The sequence below is a fragment of the Lycium barbarum genome, chromosome 3 (genome assembly GCF_019175385.1).
Source record: "Lycium barbarum isolate Lr01 chromosome 3, ASM1917538v2, whole genome shotgun sequence".
Classification (NCBI taxonomy): Eukaryota; Viridiplantae; Streptophyta; class Magnoliopsida; order Solanales; family Solanaceae; genus Lycium; species Lycium barbarum.
In genome coordinates this window covers 104723423-104744710 of record NC_083339.1, presented here as the reverse complement: position 1 = coordinate 104744710, position 21288 = coordinate 104723423, and the positions used below count along the sequence as shown (strand labels likewise).

At 42.1% G+C, this 21288-nt stretch overlaps 1 pseudogene; it reads right to left on the bottom strand.

The window, feature by feature from the left end:
• LOC132631069 (DEAD-box ATP-dependent RNA helicase 55-like) overlaps nucleotides 1-21288 on the bottom strand; it is a 56893-nt pseudogene that overhangs the window by 27902 nt on the left and 7703 nt on the right.

Below are 21288 nucleotides of genomic sequence, written 5' to 3'. Positions count from 1 at the left end.
TTTACCTCTTGTTTGTTCCGCCCGTTTATTGACATAGAATGCCTCGCACGCCCATTGCGAATTAGAGGGCTTGATAAGTCCAAACTCCAAGAGCTCTTCACATTCCCTTTTGGCAAGCTGAAGATGATCTGGGTTCATGCCGGAGTGACTTGCCTTCATTGGATTAATGCTTTCATTCTTCTTGAAGGGGAGTTTGATGAAAAACTCCTCATTTATCCATAGAGGCTTTTTGCATTTTCCCATAAACTCCTTGTGAGAATCCGTACATGAATGCTCCACCAACTGCTTTTCTATCTCCTTGATCTGTTCAGCATCAGTTATTTGGAATAATCGTAAAACATCTGTATATGGTTTGAATTGTTTCTTGAACGTTATTCCATGGGCTTTGATCTGGAGCTGATCTTTAAGTTGCCTGAAGATGTAAAATCGGACAATGAGATCTTTTCCTGGGACATCTGATCCAATCAGCTTTGTTCGAAACTTTAACCGTGAGAAGAATTCAATTGTGATTGGATGCTTTGTGATGACTGTGGTGATTAGGACTCCAGTCCCAGCAGTGTTGAAATCTTTGAAATGTGGAATCCATTGATCCTCAGGAGGGACGGCTGGGTTCATCAGTGAACATGCCGCTACAGTGTCCATGAAAGCAATAACCTGGATTGGTTTATCCCATTTGGATAGATAAACTTTAAGCTGGACCTGCGGGATCACCATGATGCTGTTGATATCTTCTTGAGCCTTTCCCCCTGGTTCTGAAATCTGGTAATATTCATCGCCATAATCTTCGTACACATCCATGGAAAAGAGGGTCTTCTCAGCAGGTTCGTTCTCTAATGAGAGAACAGATTCAAGATCGTCATCTTCACCTAGATGGATACCAGTGTAGTCCTCTATTTCAGTAAGAAGCTTGATCGACCTTCTGGATTGGGGACAATTTTTTGCATAATGCTCAATCTTGTTGCAGATGAAGAATCTATCATTTTTTCGGGACTTGCCTGGGCTCCTTCTCCTGAAATATTTTGTGCGTCTCCTGAACTGCGATCTTTCTCCTGAAGGCCTTGACCATTTGAATCGCTTGAATCTTCTTTTTCGTCTGGGGGCATGGCACGAACAGCTTGACCTAGTAATTAGGTCAGACTTGCCGCAAGCTTTATCAAGGGCTGGATTGTTTCGTATGATCTGCTTCAAAACAGATATCTTTGTGCAGATATCATCCAGTGCTAGAAATATTGCTTGCCTGATGTAGCCGACGGGTGGGATCGTTATTGATTGGAACTTCTCCTCAATGATCGTCACGGTCCGGCTTGCTAACATCTTTGGAAGTGATGAAACAAAGGCTTGCTTGAGACTAGCCTCTCCGCCTAACTCAAAGAACATTTTAGCCATCTTCTGAAAATGGATATCGATGACATCTCTGTCAAATGCTACGCATTGCATTTCGAAGAACTGTCTCCTTAGTGTTTCTTGCCTTTGGCCGGTATCTCCACAATACTTCTTGAAGTATTTTGATGTTGAAAGCAAAGTCTTGGGATGTGAGAAACATATTTTTGTCTTGTGTCCCAAGTGAATTCCGGAGAACCTTGAAGTGAATTCTGACAGGATCATGTACTTTTCCCGTTCGTCAAGATTCTTTGTCACCATCCAAGTGAAGAAATCCTGGATCCTTTGGGGCTATTTTGATACTTTGATATCATCTAGACTGAAAGTATGGAATCCAGTCCCAACGAATTTTGCGGTTGTTGGTTCTGGCTTTCTTTCTGGAATTGGCTCATCCGTCATCTCGTCACGATCATCATCTACTTCATAGATTTTTGTCTGGGTTGATTCATGAATATTGGTGGATTATCTTCCTCTGAAGAGTCAACTCAGGAATCTTCGTTTGTCTCAACGCTTTGTTCCATAGGATCAGTATCATATGAATCTTGGTCACTGGATCCTAGGGTATCATCCGCCTCTATATCATTTGTGGGTTCGGCCACGTACAGGTTAGGAATCTTTTGGGTCGAGATCATCAAGTTTTCCAGCTCGGGTTCTTTTGAACTTTCCTCGAGTTCTTTCTTTCTTTTGGACTTCTTTTGGGCCGCCATAGAGTCTTTCCTTTCCCAAACCATTTTTGCAATATCAAACTCAGGTTCATCGTTTTGTTTTTGGGAAAAACACATAGGGTCTCGTTTTGTGGATGGGAACATAGTGAAAGAACGGTCAAGTTTTGGTGGTGAGTATGTTTGAGAGGACATGGGGAAAAAGGTGGGTTTTGATGGGCAGCTTTGTGTTTTTTGTGGTTCAAGGTGACCATATCTCAATAGCTGTATTTGTTCTTTAAGGTCAGCCATTTCCTTTTGTTGTTGGTTAAAGAAGTGGAAAAGGGAAGTGCCTGGTGGACAAATCTCATACTGCATATTTGTCATTTGCAATTCCAGGGCTTTGATCAGTCTAGCATGCTGAGAAGATTCTTGTTCCACTTTTTCTCAATTGTCTCCACCCTGCTCATCATCTTGTTCTGTGTGTGAGCAGCATTTCTGATGGAAGTGCTAATATTAGTTAACACTTTGTTTTGGCAAATGGCATTTTCGGATTGCCAGTTGATTGTTGCTTCTACTTCACTTGTTGGTGGCTTTTCTCCAGTGGGCAGCACAATATTTTGCCTTGGAATTTTTGGGGCATGGTTTGCACTATCTTTTTCAAAAGGTTGTCGCGAAAGAAATTCAGGGGTGTGACTGGAGCTTGAGGGGTTCATCATGAGTATTTCTGGCTTTGGGATATTTGGGTATGAAGGTTTGTGATATAAATTTTTGTTAGGGAAAGGTGGCCAGTTTTGGGGTTTGTACGAAACAAGGAATTCATATTTTCCTGGACAACTCAGGGAACCGATAGATGAATCTCCTTCTTCGTACCTTGTTTGGAACTCTCTTTCAGAGTTTCTCCCTTTTTTCTTTGATTTGGATCTTCTTGCATGATGTTCATCCCATTCAATTTCATCATCAAGACATTCTTGACAGTCACATTGGATATCCTATGGGCAGTGTCCCGTGAAAGGACATTTGAACCACCATACATCATGACCTTCATTATCGAACTGCTTCATCCAGTCATGTTCTATCATGATACTTGGGAGATGGTAAGCGAATATTTTATGGTCATCTTGGTGTGCTTGGTTATAAGTGGGATGATACATCTGGAAAGAGAAGGTTGTTTTGTTGGGCTTTTTAAGGTGAGAGTGGTCAAAGCTTATGGCAACTATTTTATCGGTTTTTTTTTTTGGAAAATGTGGGTTCAGAGGATTAGAGAGGTTCAACAGGTTCTCTCAGCTTTTCATAATTCGTGACCCATGTATCTGGAAGGACTTCGATAAGTTCTTCCCTAGAGAGTTGTTTTGGGATTTGGGTGCACATGGTAGTTCCGTTGGTCACATACTTTTAAGAGCAAAACATTTTCTCCACCTGGAAGAGAGAGATCCATAGCATGATTCTGAACTCGCCAAGCTATTTGGTAGTGTAAAGTAGCTTGAATAGCATCTTTAGTTTGTGAAGCACCTTGAATTTGGACTTGGATTTTTAAAGCCTCCGTTAGATATGGATCATACAAGGACATGTTAAAATTTGGGAATATAGTGACAAAAACTGTCCCGGCATTTAGAGTGACTTCTGTGGTACCCAAATTCGCATGTTGGTATTCAACATATCTGGTATCAAGAAAGGCAAGGCGAGCCACAACTGGTTGGCCTTTTCTTCCATGATATGTTAATGCAATTCTAACAGCACCAAAATGGATATGAGTGAAACCATGATTTTTCCACTATCTAGGAAAATCATTTGGAATCTGCAGAGTGATGAATTGTTCCTCTTGAGTTGCTAGAATAGGGTGTTGGTTAAGTTTTGAGGCACCAACATATTCTTTAGCTCCTTTGGGCTTTGGTCAAACCAAAAAGTATTTGTAAGATGTAAAACATAAGTTGGCAGTGATCAACTTACTGCTTATGACCAATTTTGACTTATAAGCACTTAACTTATAAACATTTTTGATATTTACCAAATACGTAGATAAGTTACAAAAAAATGCTTATAAATTTAACAAAACACCTTCTAAAAATATCATAATAATTTGGCTGAAGTCATCTGTCACGACCCATCCGCTGAGTCATGACGAGTGCCTGGCCACTACTAACCAAACACCTCTACTCTTGTACCTGTACCTTACTGGACAAGTGGGTGGCCCATAAAACTCATAGCTGAACCATGCTATAACACCCCGTACCTTTAACCTAAGCTTTGACCATGATCCTGGACTTAGAAAGCCAAATAAAGAATGTGGGAATTAGAATTTCCGCTTCAGTTGTAAGATGGGGTTTACGCCCATGAATAGTGATCGTATTTCAGTATACGACCCGTATTTCAAGTCGTAAAATGGTACCAAAGATTTCTGAGCATTTTGGAATTTGGCATTTGGAGGTCATATTGTTAAATACGGACCGTATTTTGAAATATGGCCCGTATTTCAAAATGTATTTGGAATTTGGAAAACTTTCTTGATAAAAGGTATAGAGATTTGAAATACCTTTCCAACGGTATATTATAGGGGTCAAACAGACATCTTTGCAAAGAGTTATGACCATTTTACTGAAGAGCCGCAATGCAGTCCGCACAGAATACAGACAATATTTCAAAATACGGTCCGTCTTTCAAAATATGGCCAGTATTTTGCTGGGCGTAAAATTAATTTTCGAGAACAGTATATATTCATCCATATCAGTCCAAATCATTATTTTTCATTCCTTCAAGCCCTATAACGACCTCCTGCCCTCTCCCATCATCAAGAACACCAAGGTAAGCCTACTCTAATTATTCCAAGTCAATTCTAATACATATCCTTATAATCTAAGCAAGAAATCATTGTTCCTAATCTAGGTTTTTCAAGAAAAACTCAAGGCTCAAGGTTTAAACCCTAGGGAATTGTTTCAAGTTTGGTGTTTCAAGTTTGGAACTTTACTAAGATATGTAGAACTTCTTCTATCTACATGTGGGAATCTCTACGTTCTTCCCCATGCCTCGTTTCTTTTATTTTTATTTTCTTATATTCTATGAAGTTCAAATCCTATGGCATTAAATCCAACATATTGGTAGCCCATAGTTATGTAATTATGATCATGAATTGTGTATCTATATCCATTATTGTATTCCTAATTTTCCATTACGGTTATTAGGAATTCAAGCTTAATCCGTGAATCATGAATTCATCCTCATGCATTCCCATTATGTTTTTATTAAACTTTGTGGTTTTGTTAGCAAGACACAAGCATGTTTTCAAGATAACTATATGTATTTATTATTATTATTATTATTATTATTATTATTATTAGTATTATTATTATTATTATTATTATTATTATTCATGAATCAAGAACATATTTGCAAGACCATGACAAGTATCTCATGAAACCATGATCTCACAAGCTATCATGATAATTCACATGTTTTTGGATTTGCTTAGTTAACCGAGAAGGCTCAGTAAAGCCTGAAACTACATAGCCACCGTAGGATAAGGGTTGTCAGCAAGGAGGCAATCATTATGCAGTTTGGATCCTTACATGCTTATTATTATTTAAATCTCATATCCCTGGCAAGGTGTGATTGTTCTGCTGGTAGGACGCAAGTGCCAGATCATGTTGTCGGTTATACTATAGCACTCCCCACGTTACAAGAAGTTATATATAGATGCATTTCCATTGATTTACTATTTTCAGACTTTACTCACATTTCATGCTCATGTTCAGGTTATATCCCGTTTCAGTTCATGTCCTATACCTATATTGTGCCATGTTCTTCATTTCAGCAGGTTTTACATACTAGTACTATGCAGCATGTACTAACGTCCCTTTTTGCCTGGGGGCCTGCACTTCACGGTGCAGATACCGATTTTCAGGAGCATACACATGCGCAGTAGGATCACCTCAGTTATCAGCTTATCGGTGAACCCCACTTCTCTCGAGGTTCAACATGAAGTCTGCACTAGTATTCACTAGTATTCAGTTTATGGTAGTCTAGGGCCATGTCTTGGTAGTTAGTATTCAGACATGTTTTAGAGGTTTCATAGACAGATGTTAGTTCACGGAGTCAGTTCTGCTTTTATGTTTGCAGACTATTATGTTTTCATGCTATGAGATTACTTCAAGATTTTATTCCGCAATTACGTTTTCATGATTCATTTAAATTGCATCATATAGGTTGTTTTGATGCCCATCTTAACAAGAAAGCCATGAGGTTCGCTCGGACACGTTCAAGCAAGGTCTGAGTGTGGTTCAGGGCGTGACAAAGCTTGGTATCAGAGCCTAAGTTCAGGTGTATTTAGGAAGTCTATGAAACCGTGTCTAGTGGGGTCACCTTTATATATGTGAGGGCCCCATACATATAAACAGTTGACCACCAAGACATTTAGGATTGTTTCACTTCCTTCATACTCTATATCGTGCAGTTAGAGCAGTACTTTCACGATGTCTTTCTAATTCGTGCGTGTACATATTTCCAGAAAATGCCTACGAAAATAAAATACACCAGAAAGGTCACAGCCACCAGCCAAGGGGCTATTGCGGAAGCAACTCGCGAAGAGACCGTTCCGACTCCGACAGCAACCCCAACCGCTCTTACAGTTGCACCTCCTAGTGATTTGGATGGGGATGTTAGGAATGCTATCAATATGCTCACACAATTGGTAGCAGCTCAGACCCAACGTCGGAAATCTTGGTCAAGTTCAGGAAATAATGGAGAATTTTCTAAGATTAAGGACTTTCTCAGGATAAATCCCTCAGTCTTTACGGGGACAAAGAAAGATGAGGACCCTCAGGTCCACATTGATGCTCTTTAAAAAATTATCAGGATTATGACAGTTACGGAAACCGAAGCATCTAATTTTTGGAGCTTATCAGCTGCAGAGCATTGCTAACACTTGATATGAATCTTGGGAATTGTCCCGAGGCGAGGATGCACCTGATGCTACATGGGATGAGTTTACAAGTGCATTCCTAGACCACTTCATGCCAATAGAGGTCAGGGAAGCTAAGGCTGAAGGAGGAAGAAGCCTTACAGAAAGAGAAAGACAAGGAGTTCAACAAGAGAGCCAAGTCTACCGGACAGTTCAGCAGTAATGAAAACAGAAAGTTCTTTAAGAACAGGTCAGCCGGACATGCTCCATCCACAGCAAGTGCTCCAATTTCCAAGTTCAGGAAAGATAACCGTCAGCATAATTTCAGGTCGTCAGGCTCCCAGTCTCAGGCCAGTGTGGCTCAGAGTAACTTCACCAATCCGATTTGTGCTAAGTGTGGGAAGAGGCACCCGGGAGAGTGCCGCTCTGGATCGAATGTTTGCTATGGGTATGGCCAGCCGGGCCATGTTTAGCGAAATCGCCCTTCAATTAGACAGGGCACAGGAGGTAACCAGACTCAGTCAGTAAATTCGTCAGTTCCTCATAATAACCAGACTCAGGCAGAACGTGCACCAGCCACATCCGCACCTATTGCATAAGCAATACCAATCCCCGCCCACAATTCGCCCATACCCCATATCCCTATTTTACACATACCAACACAATGACAAAGAGAGAGAAAATAGGGAAGATGAACACATACCTTGTGGTGTTGATGTGGGATGGATTACAACTTGAAGTTGTTTGCGTGAGAGAGGGAATGGGGATGGTTTTTTTTTTCGTATTCAAGAGAATGGGAAGAGTTGGGGATTGTTGTATAATGAAAGTGAGGAGAGGAAGCCGTGTATACCCTATATTACGGAAAATAAATATACAAACCGAGTCGACCCGCGTGATCAGTCCGCATCGCGGGTCGATCGCTCGAAGCTGCAGAACTCCACGCGATCTGTCCGCTTCGCGGGTGGATCGTGCAAATCACTAGGCATTTCTGATTTTTGATGCGCGATTTGACCGCATCGCGGGTCTATTGCGCAAATCACTGGGCACTTTGTCTGTTTTCTTCTTTTTCGCCCGATTCCTGCAGCATGAACAAACGTGACTTATATCCTACAAAAGAAATGGGTTGCCTCCCAACAAGCGCCTTAGTTACGGTCGTGGCACGACACTTTTTTTTTACACGGGTTGCCTCCCGAGGAGCGCCTGATTTAACGTCGCGGCACGACGCAGGCTCTCCTCAAGCCTTTTCTAGATCGATGGTGGTCCTGGCACGGTCAGTGGCCTCCCCGTAGTAATGCTTCACTCGCTTCCCGTTAACCAAGAATGTCTCATCTGAGTTAGGTCTTTTAAGCTCGACTACACCATGTGAAGTCACGCGAACTACTTCGAATGGTCCGGACCATTTGCTCTTTAGCTTTCCACCGAAAATCTTCAGCCTGGAGTTATACAGCAATACTAACTGCCCAGGCTCAAAGTCACGAGATTGGATACGCCTGTCATGAATTCTTTTAGTGCGCTCCTTATACATTTTCGCGTTTTCATAAGCATGATAGCGAAATTCCTCCAACTCGTGCAGCTGCAACAGTCTCTTCTCTCCAGCTTGAACCATGTCGAGATTCAGCTTCTTGATCGCCCAATATGCTCTATGCTCAAGCTCGACTGATAGATGACATGCCTTACCAAAAACGAACTTATAGGGGGATGTACCAATCGGAGTTTTGTACGCTGTTCTGTATGCCCACAGAGCGTCATCAAGCTTTAATGACCAATCTTTTCTACTTACGCTCACAGTCTTCTCCAGAATCCTCTTCATTTCTCTGTTCGATACCTCCACTTGACCACTCGTCTGAGGGTGGTAAGCAGTCGCTGCCTTGTGTTTCACCCTATACTTGAGCAGCAATTTATCAAAGAGCCGATTACAGAAGTGTGTACCTTGATCGCTGATGATGGCCCGCGGGGTCCCAAACCTCGTAAAAATGTTCTTTTTTAGAAATCGCGCCACCACACTCGCATCATTGGTGGGGAGTGCAATGGCCTCCACCCACTTCGAAACATAGTCTACAGCCACCAATATGTATTTATTTCCCTTGGATGGTATGAAGGGGCCCATGAAATCAATACCCCACACATTAAACAACTCGATTTCCAAGATGCCCTTCAAAGGCATTTCATGACGCTTGGAAATATTTCCGGTTCTCTGGCAGCTATCACATGCTCACACAAATTCATGAGCATCTTTGAACAAAGTTGGCCAGTAGAATCCGGACTGAAGTACCTTGGCGGTTGTTCTGTCCCCAACATGATGTCCTCCATAGGGTGATGAGTGACACTTCTCGAGAATCGCTGAGACCTCTTCCTCTGGAACACACCTTCTGATTAGTTGATCTGGGCCAACTCGGTAAAGATAGGGCTCATCCCATACATAGAAACGACTGTCATGCAGGATCCGCTTCTTTTTCTCGTGATTTGCACCAGGGGGGTAAATCTCACTTACTATAAAGTTCACCATGTCTGCATACCATGGCACCTCAGCTGATTTAAGAGCAAAAAGCTGTTCATCTGGAAAAGTCTCATTAATCCCCACTGCTTCATCCACATGTTCTCGATCTTCTAACCTCGATAAGTGATCTGCCACCTGATTTTTTGTGCCCTTTCGATCTAAAATCTCGATGTCGAACTCTTGCAGCAACAACACCCAACGAATAAGCCTCGGCTTTGCATCCTTCTTTTCAAACAAGTAATGAACTTCCGTGTGATCAGTGTAGACAATCGCCTTCGTGCCCACCAGGTATGATCGGAATTTTTCAAAGGCGTAGACAACCGCCAATAACTCCTTATCCGTGACAGTATAATTCATCTGGGCTGTATCAAGTGTCTTTCTGGCGTAATAAATAGGGTGAAAGATCTTGTCCCTTTTCTGACCAAGGACAGCGCCCACAGCAAAATCCCTTGCATCACACATTAGAATAAATGGTAGAGACCAATCGGGTGCAACGATAATAGGGGCAGACACCAACCTGCGTTTCAGCCCATCAAAAACCGTCAGACAGGCTTCATTGAACACAAACTTCACATCTTTCTCTAAAAGCTTGCAAAGTGGGTTAGCAACTTTAGAAAAGTCTTTGATGAACCGTCGGTAGAAGCCAGCATGCCCAAGAAAACTGCGCACTCCCCGAACTGAAACGGGTGGTGGTAATCTTTCAATTGCTTCAATCTTCACCTTGTCAACCTCTATTCCTTTGCCCGATATCTTGTGCCCAAGAACAATTCCCTCGCGAACCATGAAATAAAAATTTTCCCAGTTAAGTACCAAGTTTGTTTCTTCACAACGAGCTAACACGTCATCCAGATGGTTCAAACAGTCATCAAAAGAATCTCCAAAGACAGAGAAGTCATCCATAAGTACCTCCACATAATTTTCCACCATATCGGTGAAGATAGCCATCATGCATCGCTGGAAGGTACCTGGAGCATTGCACAAACCGAAGGGCATCCTCCGGAATGCAAACGTGTCATACGGACATGTGAATGTGGTCTTTTCTTGATCCTCGGGCGCGATCATGATCTGGTTGTAACCCGAATAACCATCCAAAAAGCAATAATAATCATGCCCAACCAATCTGTCGAGCATCTGATCCATGAAGGGTAAAGGGAAATGATCTTTTCTGGTGGCGTTGTTTAACTTGCGATAGTCGATGCATATCCTCCAGCCCGTGACAGTTCGTTGAGGCACCAATTCGTTCTTCTCGTTTTCCACCACAGTTATGCCCCCTTTCTTCGGGACACATTGTACATGACTCACCCAATTGCTGTCTGAGATGGGATAAATGATGCAGCTGTCAAGCCACTTGATTACCTCTTTCTTCACCACCTCCTTCATGATCGGGTTTAGTCGCCTCTGACACTCAATACTGGGTTTGCTGCCTTCTTCCAATAAAATTTTGTGCATGCAAAACGAGCTACTAATACCCCGAATATCAGCTATTGACCACCCGAGGGATCAGATTCGATCTCTCAGCACTCGTAATACACGTTCAACCTGCACATCAGTCAAATAGGCCGAGAGGATTACGGGCAATGTGTCTCCGCTACCCAAGAAAGCATAGCGAAGGTGAGGAGGCAATGGTTTCAACTCAAGAACGGGAGCCTCTTCGATAGACGGTTTCGGCTTCTTCCATGACTCTGGTATGTCTAGCTCCTCAAACGGTGTCCTTGCTCGTAGATAAGCACATGAGGTGTCAAGAATGCTAAGAAACTCGTCCACTTCTGCATCTATCTTCAGATCTTCCCCATACACCAAAGCTGTTTCCAACGGATCTCACGAGGCGAGAAAGTGATCCAATTCGGCATTTGTGAGCTCGGGTTCCACCACAGAAATCATCTTCAACTCCTCATAATGGGCTAGAAGTCTGGTGTCTTTAAACACATCAAAATTCACCTCTTGCCCATTAACTGTCATGGACATTTTTCCATCTTTCACTCGGATCACAGCATCAACAGTAGCCAAGAATCCTCTCCCCATGATGAGTGGAACATTCTTATCTGCTTCATAATCGAGTATCACAAAATCAACCGGCAGAATAAATAGACCTACCTTCACAAGAACGTCCTCAATAATACCATCAGGATAAGCAAGAGATCGATCAGCCAACTGCAATGTAATAGTGGTCGGCCTAGGCTCTCCCAAACCCAACGTTAGGAACACCGAGGTGGGCATAAGATTAATACTAGCACCAAATCACACCATGCTAGCCCAACTTCAATGTTTCCAATCGTAATTGAAATTGTGAAGCTCCCGGATCTTTCAACTTTGGAGGGATCTTACTCCTCACTCTAGAACTGCAGTCCTCCGTAAGTGCAACTGTCTCAAACTCTGTCCAGCTCCGTTTGTTCGCGACTACATCTTTAATATATTTTGCATATTTTGGGACTTCTTGCAGAAGCTCCACCAAAGGTATGTTGATGTGTACCTGTTTTAAGAGTTCTAGAAATTTCTTGCAAGCCGAATCTGCCTTTTGTTTCTGAAGTCGCTGTGGAAAGGGAGGGGGTGGTCGCACCACTTCCTCTACATGCTGCTCTGCGACTGTTTGCTTTAGTTCAGCTCGCTTAGCAGGGATAAGTTCTGCTTCTGCTATGTTCTTCTTTTTCGGTGGCACTTCCTCTAGCTCTCTACCATTCCTCAAGGTGACTGCTTTGCATTCTTTTGGATTCTTTTCAGTATCACTCGAAAGAGCACCCGGAGGTCTGACATTCTGCATAAGAGCCATCTGCCCCATCTGACGCTCAAGCTCATGAATAGATTTCTGCATCTCACTCTGAATTTTCTGATTTTGCTGCTGCATCGCCTGATTTTGAGCTATGAGTTGCTTCATCATTCCTCTAAATTGTTGGCTGGTTGAGCTTGAGGTTGCTGATAATTGTTCGGCTTGTGGAAATCCTGCTTCCAAAATGTAGTGTTGTAATTATTCTCATAATAGTTTCCCCGATTACCCATACCGCGATACTGCTGCCCCACAAAATAGACAGACTCTGGATTCAATGGACAATTGTTATAATCATGAGGTTCACCGCAACCTACACATGCTGCCTGCTGAATGTGCTGAACTGGTTGAATCTGCTGAGCTTGAGGAAACACCCTCAACATCACATTAGTAAGAGTACCTATATCAGCCCGAATAGCTGCAACATCATCAACCTTAAGAACTCCAGCAGCCTTTTGTGGTAACGCCCGGTTAGTCTCGTTATACTCATGATGACCCTCAGACATCATCTCAAGGAGATCTTCCATCTCTTCATATGTTTTGTTTAATATCTGACCTTGAGCTGAAGCATTCAGCAGGGCCCTTGATTCATGGTTAAGACCCTCCACAAAATAGTTGCCAATGATCTCTTTTGGCTGCATGTGATGGGGGCAATCTCGCAGATAGCCCTTATACCTTTCCCAAGCGTGTGGTAGAGATTTGGAATCTCTCTGAGTGAAGTTAGCAATTCTTCCTCGCAGCTCCTTTGTCTTCTTGGGTGAGAAGAACCTGTCGATAAACTTATTTGATTATATCTCCCAAGAAGTGATAGAACTGGCAGGAAGATTCGTCAACCATTCCCTTGCTTCGCCAATAAGTGAGAACGGAAATAAGGACAGCTTAACATAATCATCGGGAACATCTCTATATTGGAAATTCTCGCTCAGCTCCACGAACTGCATCAAGCTTATGCGGGTCTTCACTAGATTTACCCATATACTGGCACGTATGTTGCACCAGCCGCACTGTTCCTTCTTTTAGCTCGAAATTTCCAGTAATGTCAGGCCTAACAATAGCTTTAGCAATGGTCGCCAGACTTGTCCTAGCATAACTGGATAACAGAATTCGTTTTTCTTGTGCCCTCGCAGCTGCTCTCTCTCCCTGTTCATCTGCGTTTCTTGCTCTATCCCTTTCTGCCTGTTCAAGAGCAAGTCTTGCTGCTTCGTTAGCCATTTGTCTCTGTCGTCGGAAGGTTCTCTCGATTTCCTGATCAAGATCAACTAACGGTTGTCCTGAACTTCTAGTGCTTGGCATAAACCAGAGAAGCCTGAAGAATCACAAGTAGAACAACGAAGAAAAGTAAAGACTTGAATAGAAAAACAAACCCAAATTAGAAAAACAGTAAATTTTTCTAAGTGCCCGGCAACGGCGCCAAAAACTTGTTGCTCCCAAACGCACACGCAAGTATACGTGGTCATACAAGTAATATATATTGTTAAGTCCAGATATCGATCCCTCAGAGACTTAGATTCTACTGTTAAACTAATTCAAATTCGAATGAAACTATTCAAGAAAGTGAAAATCAAGATTGTTTGTGGTACTAAACTAAAATTGAAAAGTAAACAATTTGCGATGGGTGTTTTTATGACTGGGACTACGTCGACTAAGATTGTAAGAAATTTCAGATGAGAGAAAGATCTAGGGTTATGGCTTTCGACAATCCAGTTGATCTTCAGACAATTCCACCTATTTTCTTTCCTGGGTTATTAGTTAACGGGTTAATTATGCTTTATGATATTCTATCGAACTACTCACAAGCCTGTAGATGTTACCTTAATACCTATATCTCTATGGTCATCAGATGTAACAAGAACGCATTTATTTTACCGTATTCAACTAAGTAGGGCTAAAGGGTATATCTCTATCCTCATTAGCTAAACGATTAAATCGAACAAACCCTATTTATTCTTATTACGTACGTGAATTCCCTTTCTCAAGTTCAACCCACGCACCACAGATAGTGTCTAACTATTGGCCAGATAATCAAACAATTGAAATCAAGAATAAATAAGCAACCCACAATATGGAAAGTCAATAGATAATAATTGTCATCACATCAACTTTCAAGACTTTCGCCACAACCCTAGAACTAGGAGATTTAGCTACTCATGATTCGATCATAGACAAAAGAAGCCATGAATAAACTAGGGTTGAAAAAGATGAAAAATAAAACAACCTAGAGAGATAAAAAGGAGAACGGTGGCTTACAAATCCTTGAATAATCCCAGAATACCGTTCTCAGCTATAAAAACGTCTATATATAGGCTAGGGTAAAAATAATAAATAAGGGATCCAAATCCTAGTCTAATTAGGAAAACATCCGCAGAGTCTCGCTTTTCTTCCGCATCGCGGAAGAATCGCGCAATGATCTGCAGCTTCTCGCCTTCTTCACGCGATGCGGGTCGATCGCGCACCCTGATGACTGAGTTTGGTTGTTCCGCTTTCTTCACGCGATGGGGGTCGATGGACTGAATTTATGGAGCTTCTCGCGATCCTTCCGCGATGCGGAAGGAAAGCGAGGATCTGCAGTCGATTAACTCTCCTTTTCAGTTCGTCGTTTTCGTTCGTCGACTCTTCACCTCAGCTTATCGACATATGCTACGAATTCCAATCACTTCAAGCACATTTCCCATCATTTGTCGTCATCGTACCTATACACATAAAATATAACGACATAAGTTCAAATACGACGGTTACTTCATGAATTAAGCGATAAAAGTCATAAGAAGAAGTTTTAATACGACACAAAACATGATATTTGTGCCAAATATCACACACACGACCATGAAAAACACCAAGGAAAACACTACATACCTGAGGATAATGGCGTCTCTGCCTGAGTCTCCTCTGGGGGTGAAAATAGATGCGGGTACCTGAACTTCATGTATTCTTCAGCTTCCTAGGTCATTTCCTCTCTATTATTATTTCTCCATAAAACTTTAACTGAAGCTACCTCTTTGGTTCTAAGCTTCCGTACTTGCCTATCCAGAATGGCAATGGGAACTTCTTCGTAAGATAATTGTTTGGTAACTTGGACATAATCAATTGGTACAATTCTAGAAGGATCTCCAATGCACTTACGGAGCATCGATACATGGAAAACTGGGTGAACTGACTCCAAATCAGGAGGTAGATCTAATTCGTAAGCCACTTGGCCTACCTTGCGTACAATCTCATAAGTTCCAAAGTACCGGGGGCTAAGCTTGCCCTTCTTGCCAAATCTTATGACGCCCTTCATTGGTGACACCTTCAAAAATACCCAATCTTTCACTTGGAACTCTAAGCCCCTTTGACGATTATCCGTATATGACTTTTGATGACTCTGGGCTGTTAATAATCTATCCTGTATAAACTTGACTTTTTCTATAGCTTGCTGGACCAAGTCTGGCCCTATCAATTTGGTCTCTCCTACTTCGAACCACCCAATTAGGGATTTACACTTTCGCCCATATAAAGCCTCATATGGGGCCATCTGGATGCTAGAATGAGAGCTGTTGTTATAAGCAATAAGTGGTAAGTGATCATCTCAACTACCTCCAAAATCCAATATACATGCCCGTAGCATATCCTCAAGGGTCTGAATGGTACGTTCAGCTGGAAAGCTTGTCCATCAGTCTGTGGGTGAAACGCCGTACTAAGACTCACCTGAGTCCCCAAACCTTCTTGGAAAGATTTCCAAAAATTGGCTGTAAACTGGGTCCCTCTATCGGAGATAATAGATACAGGAACACCGTGAAGTCGCACTATCTCTTTAACATAAAGCTTTGCATAATCTTCTGCTACATATGTAGTTCTGACTACTAAAAAATGAGCTGACCTCGTGAGTCTATCCACAATCACCCATATAGAATCATACTTAACATGAGCCGACGATCTGGGCCTAATGAATACCTTCTCGAACAAATCTTTCAGTTGCGCCTTCAGCTTTTTCAACTCTGCAGGAGCCATTCTATAAGGAGGGATAGAGATTGGTTTAGTATTCGGTAACACGTCAATAAAAAAGTCAATCTCTCTTTCTGGAGGAAGGCCTGGAAGTTCATCTGAAAATACATCAAGAAATTCATTCACTACAGAGACGGATTGAAAGGTCGGTGGCTTTGCTTCGGTGTCATGAACTCGGACTAAGTGATAAATATAGCCTTTAGCTATCATCTTCTCTACCTTAACGTAGGAAATAAACCTACCTCTAGGAGACGTTGTATTACCTTTCCATTCAAGCACGGGTTCTCCTGGGAATTGGAATCGAACCACTTTCATTCGGCAATCGACATTAGCATAACAAGAGGTCAACCAATCCATACCCATAATCACATCAGAATCTAAAATTTCTAGTTCAATCAAGTCTGCTGTAGTCTGGCGATCACATACCACAATCACACAATTTTTATACACTTGCTTCGCTATTACTAGATCACCAACTGGAGTAGATACCTCGAAAGGTTTAATTGGCTCGGGTCTCACCCAGAAATATAGGGAGTAATATAAGACAATGTAGAATCCGGATCAATCAATGCATAAACGCCATGAGAAAACATGGATAGAATACCTGTAACCACATCCGGGGAGGACTTGAGATCCTGTCATCTGGCTAAAGCATAAATACGGGGCTGGGTGCCACTTGAACTAGATGCTCCCCCTCTGCCCCTACCACGGGCTGCTTGAACCTGGGGAGTCTGCCCTATCGGGCGCACAGACAAGGAGGAACCAACTGCTGATCCTGTGGGCTGAGTCCCAACTCTACCACCTATCGATGGACAATCTCGCATCATATGCCAAACCTGACCATAGGCATAGCTAGCATCTGAACCCCGGCGACACTGACCGGAATGTAATCTACCGCACTGGATACATCGCGACACTGGTGGTCTCCGCTGGCTAGAATCACCTCCAAACTGAGAACCTGGAACTCTCAAACTCTGACTTGTCCAGAATAAGTGAGGCGATCAAATCTCCTGCCTGCAAATCGAGGAGGTGCACTCATCGCGGACTGGCCCGAATATCTAGAATGTTGTTGCCGCTGACCCCCTCTATACTCACTACTAGCACCGGCAGATCTATCCCTCTTGCTCTGTCCTCTATTAATATCATGCTCACCCCTCTGCGGCTGTTGCTGCTCCTCTAATTTCTAGGTGTGGGCCTGAATACGGGAAATATCCATCCCCTTCTGCAATGAAGCTGTCAAGCAATCTTTGAACAAATGTGGCCCTAAGCCCCTCAAAAATCTGTGTACCCTATCTCCCATCTCAGCCACATAGTTGGAGCATTCCTAGCCAATGACTTAAAGTGAAGGCTATACTCCCGGGCACTCATATTTCCTTGTTTTAAATTTAGAAACCTGTCAGCTCGGGCCCTTCGAACCTCGGGTGGCAAATAATGGCCAATAAAAGCTTTTACGAACTCTTGCCAAACCGAGGGAGGTGCATTTTCCTTCCTCGAAGATATCCCGTTATTATACCAAAGAACCGCCACATCCCGGAGTCTACAAGATGCCAACTCCACAGATTCAGTATCGGAGGCATGGATGATTCTCAACGCCCTTAGCATCTCATCAATAAAACCTTGCAGGTCTTCATCCGGCTTTGACCCAAAAAACTCTAGAGGATTTAAACTTATGAAATCACGGGCTCTAGCGCTAGTTGCCCTGTCACCTGGACCCGTACTCTGCCGCTGTGCCTGAGCGGCAACTAACTGCGCCAATAGCTTAATAGCTTCGGTCATTTGTTGACCCGAAGCACCCGGTGGAGGAACTGGAGGCATAGGAGCCGGAGCTGAATCCCCCTCTTGCTATTCTAGAATAGGCGGAGTGTGAGAGGTATTGGATTGAGCCTCATTATAAGATTCACCTTCTTCTATATTTGTTGGTGGCTCCTTTTCCATCCGCCTCTCTGTCGTAGCCCTGCCCTTCTGGGCGACTATAGCTTTTCTCTTTGGCGGCATCATTGAAATCATAACGCACAATTAGGGAGGAGAAAATCTTATAACATGGCTCTATGGCACGATCTACTAAGAAGAAGAATGGTCATTTTTCCTAAATGCCCCACAGCCTCATGTTTATAAGTGTGGCGCGCTTCACACCCATAAACGAGACTCTGCTAGACACGGCTCGTAGACATACCCTAGGATGGAACTGCTCTGATACCACTTTTGTCACGACCCGACTAGGGGGTCAAGACGGGTACCTAGAGCTAGCTACCGAGCACCTCTTATTACACTAGTCATCATAGTCATTCTGAACACATATAACTCCAAGGCAATACATGGATATACATAAGCCCTCACGACTACAAATATGATATACAATATACAATGGTGGACTCATGAGACCATACTACCCATACATACATATCTACGAGCCTCTACTAGAGTACTAGACATAAGGACGGGACAGGACCCCGTCGTGCCCAAATATGTACACAAAGTGATGTATCAAAATAGCACCTCCGGAATAATGGAGTGCTCCTGTAAATCTGCTGATTAGCTCCTATGAATCTGGGCCACCTCCCTGTCTACCTGTCGGCATGAACACAACGTCTAAAAAGAAAGGACGTCAGTACGAACATTGTACTGAGTATGTAAGGCATAAACAATAATAGAATATCGATCAAATAGGGAGACATCAAGTAAAGAACAACCTGTGACTGAATGGCACTTAAGACTGAATAATGCATGCTAACTTACATCATAAACATCATCATATCATGTATGCATATATAAACTGCCCGACCATATAGGTACAGTGTGATTATCATTAGCCCGCGTCCGGGGTAAACATCTCAAGTCGCCCACTAGTGGTGTCTACCCATGCCCTCTAGACATGGTGTATATGTTGCCCGCCTTAGCGGTGTCTGCCGGGCCATCTAGGCACGGTGTAATATCATCATCATGTACTTATCATAATGCATGCATAAGAACTCAAGGATAAGCTATAACTCTATCGGGGTGACGTAAGGTCGAGAACCCCCGATTCCATTATGGAGTAGTTATAATCATCCTGCCTCACCTTGAAAGAACTAGCGTTATAATGTGAGTGTAAAAACAATGAATATCATCAAGGAACCATTAACTTCATAAGCATATCATATCATAGGCTTTGGAATCTTTGGACATAGACTCATCATCATTATTATTCATCTCATGAGAAGCTCTTTATAAACATAGACTCATATTTTTCGGAATGTAAGAAAGTCATGGAAAGATAAAGGAAGTCGTGTCATAGGAATCATGCCTTAAGGAAAGAAGGGACTAGCCTTACATACCTTTACTTTTTGCTAACTTAATCACTTGAACGCTTCCCTCCAATATTCACGTTTCTACATTCAAGAGAGTTCGTACTAACATTAGATAATCGAAAACATGCTTAGGCTTAAGCTAAAGCTAACGAAAATTGGGCAACATCTCCTTTGTTTCTAAAACTTCCTCCATATGATATAACAACTCCCAAACATCAATAACAACATTCCTAATATAATAATCCATAACTTGACAAGTTCAACATTATTAAATTCCCAAAATTCCCCTCAAGGTCACTCGTAACCATAGCCATATTATAACACCACATTCATCCTCATATAATGTTTCTCCAATATTATTGATACCATTTATAACAAGATTTAACTCATAACATCTCAAGAATTATGGTTCATGTCACACTATTATTCAAGAACACCATTTCTTCACATATGAGTTTTATATTCTACCTTCTTCCACAATCCAAGTCTTTCAAACCCTCAATATTCCAAATAACATGAAATGATCATAAAACTTACCTTTGATTATGTAGGGACGGGCATTGGATGGAAATGCTTCACTTGAAGAAAAACCCTAGCTTCAATCCAAGGAGATTTCTTGACTTCAAGCAACCCTAGCTACCATTCTTACACTTGATTCCCTTAAATTTGTGATATTGATCTTTGATTTCCCTTGAATTATTGTGGATGAAGGGTGTAGAATGTTCTAGAGACTTGGAGAGAAGTGGAGAAGTGAGAAAAATGAAAATAATAACGTGGGGTCTTGTATTTATAATTGGAAAAATCTAACCTGTTGTGCATTCTACGGACACTTATACGGTCCGTATAAGTGACTGTGAAATCGCCCCAACAACATCTCGTTTCTGTAACCATTATACGACACATTATACGGTCAGTATAAGTGACTGTATAACTCCATCAGTGATGGACTTTCACTGTAACGGTTATACGGACCGTGTAAATGGTCGTATAATCCACTTTTCTCCGAACTTGTTCTTGTCATTTCGTTTTATCTCCAATCCTTATGGAACCTTCTTGGCACTTGTTTAACACTTCATTAACAATCTAAGGAGCGTTATAACGTTTCCTCAAGACATTATTAAGTCAACACTAACTCGGTACTTTGTAAATCCTTTCCGAAACACAATGTATACTTCACCTTTGTTAATGAACTTTCTTCTCTTGCTTCAAATGTCTTTGGAATCTTAATGGGAACCGTTAAGTACTACTTCTTACTTGTAGGAACACCATATATGCCTCACCCTGCGTTAGTATATTTACTGTGCAACGACATGAAATTTTTTTGAGGTGTAACATCACCATTACGATACGGGTTTTGGTCAAAACCGGCAAAGACTTTAACCCCACCCCACCCCACCCCCCACCCCTTGTAGCATTTTTTCTATTTTCAACGCACTCTATCTCGCCCCGTCTTTTTATAGTTGAAGCAAGACAGGATAAAAGTATCATAGAGCAACCTTCAACTATACTAATCTTATAGCACCACCAAACTGGAACTACTGCTGAATCAAGTTCAAGCTGGTACACCGAAGATCCATCAAGTTTGAAATATTCCAAGAAAGAAACACCCTAAATGAACCAACTTGCTGGTATTAACCAGGAAGGACGGATGTGTTTTAAAACAGCAATGAATAAGTGACTCATTTTTCACAAAGTTAATCTGCAGAGTCCACGTTTCCAAACATGTGAAGTGGATAACAACGCCATTATCATGTAGTTCTTCATTCCCATAAGAATATGTATTTCTATAAGTAAATCATTATGTAGTCAAATTTGAAAGGCTAGAGTATGGGTCAGATACGGAGGGG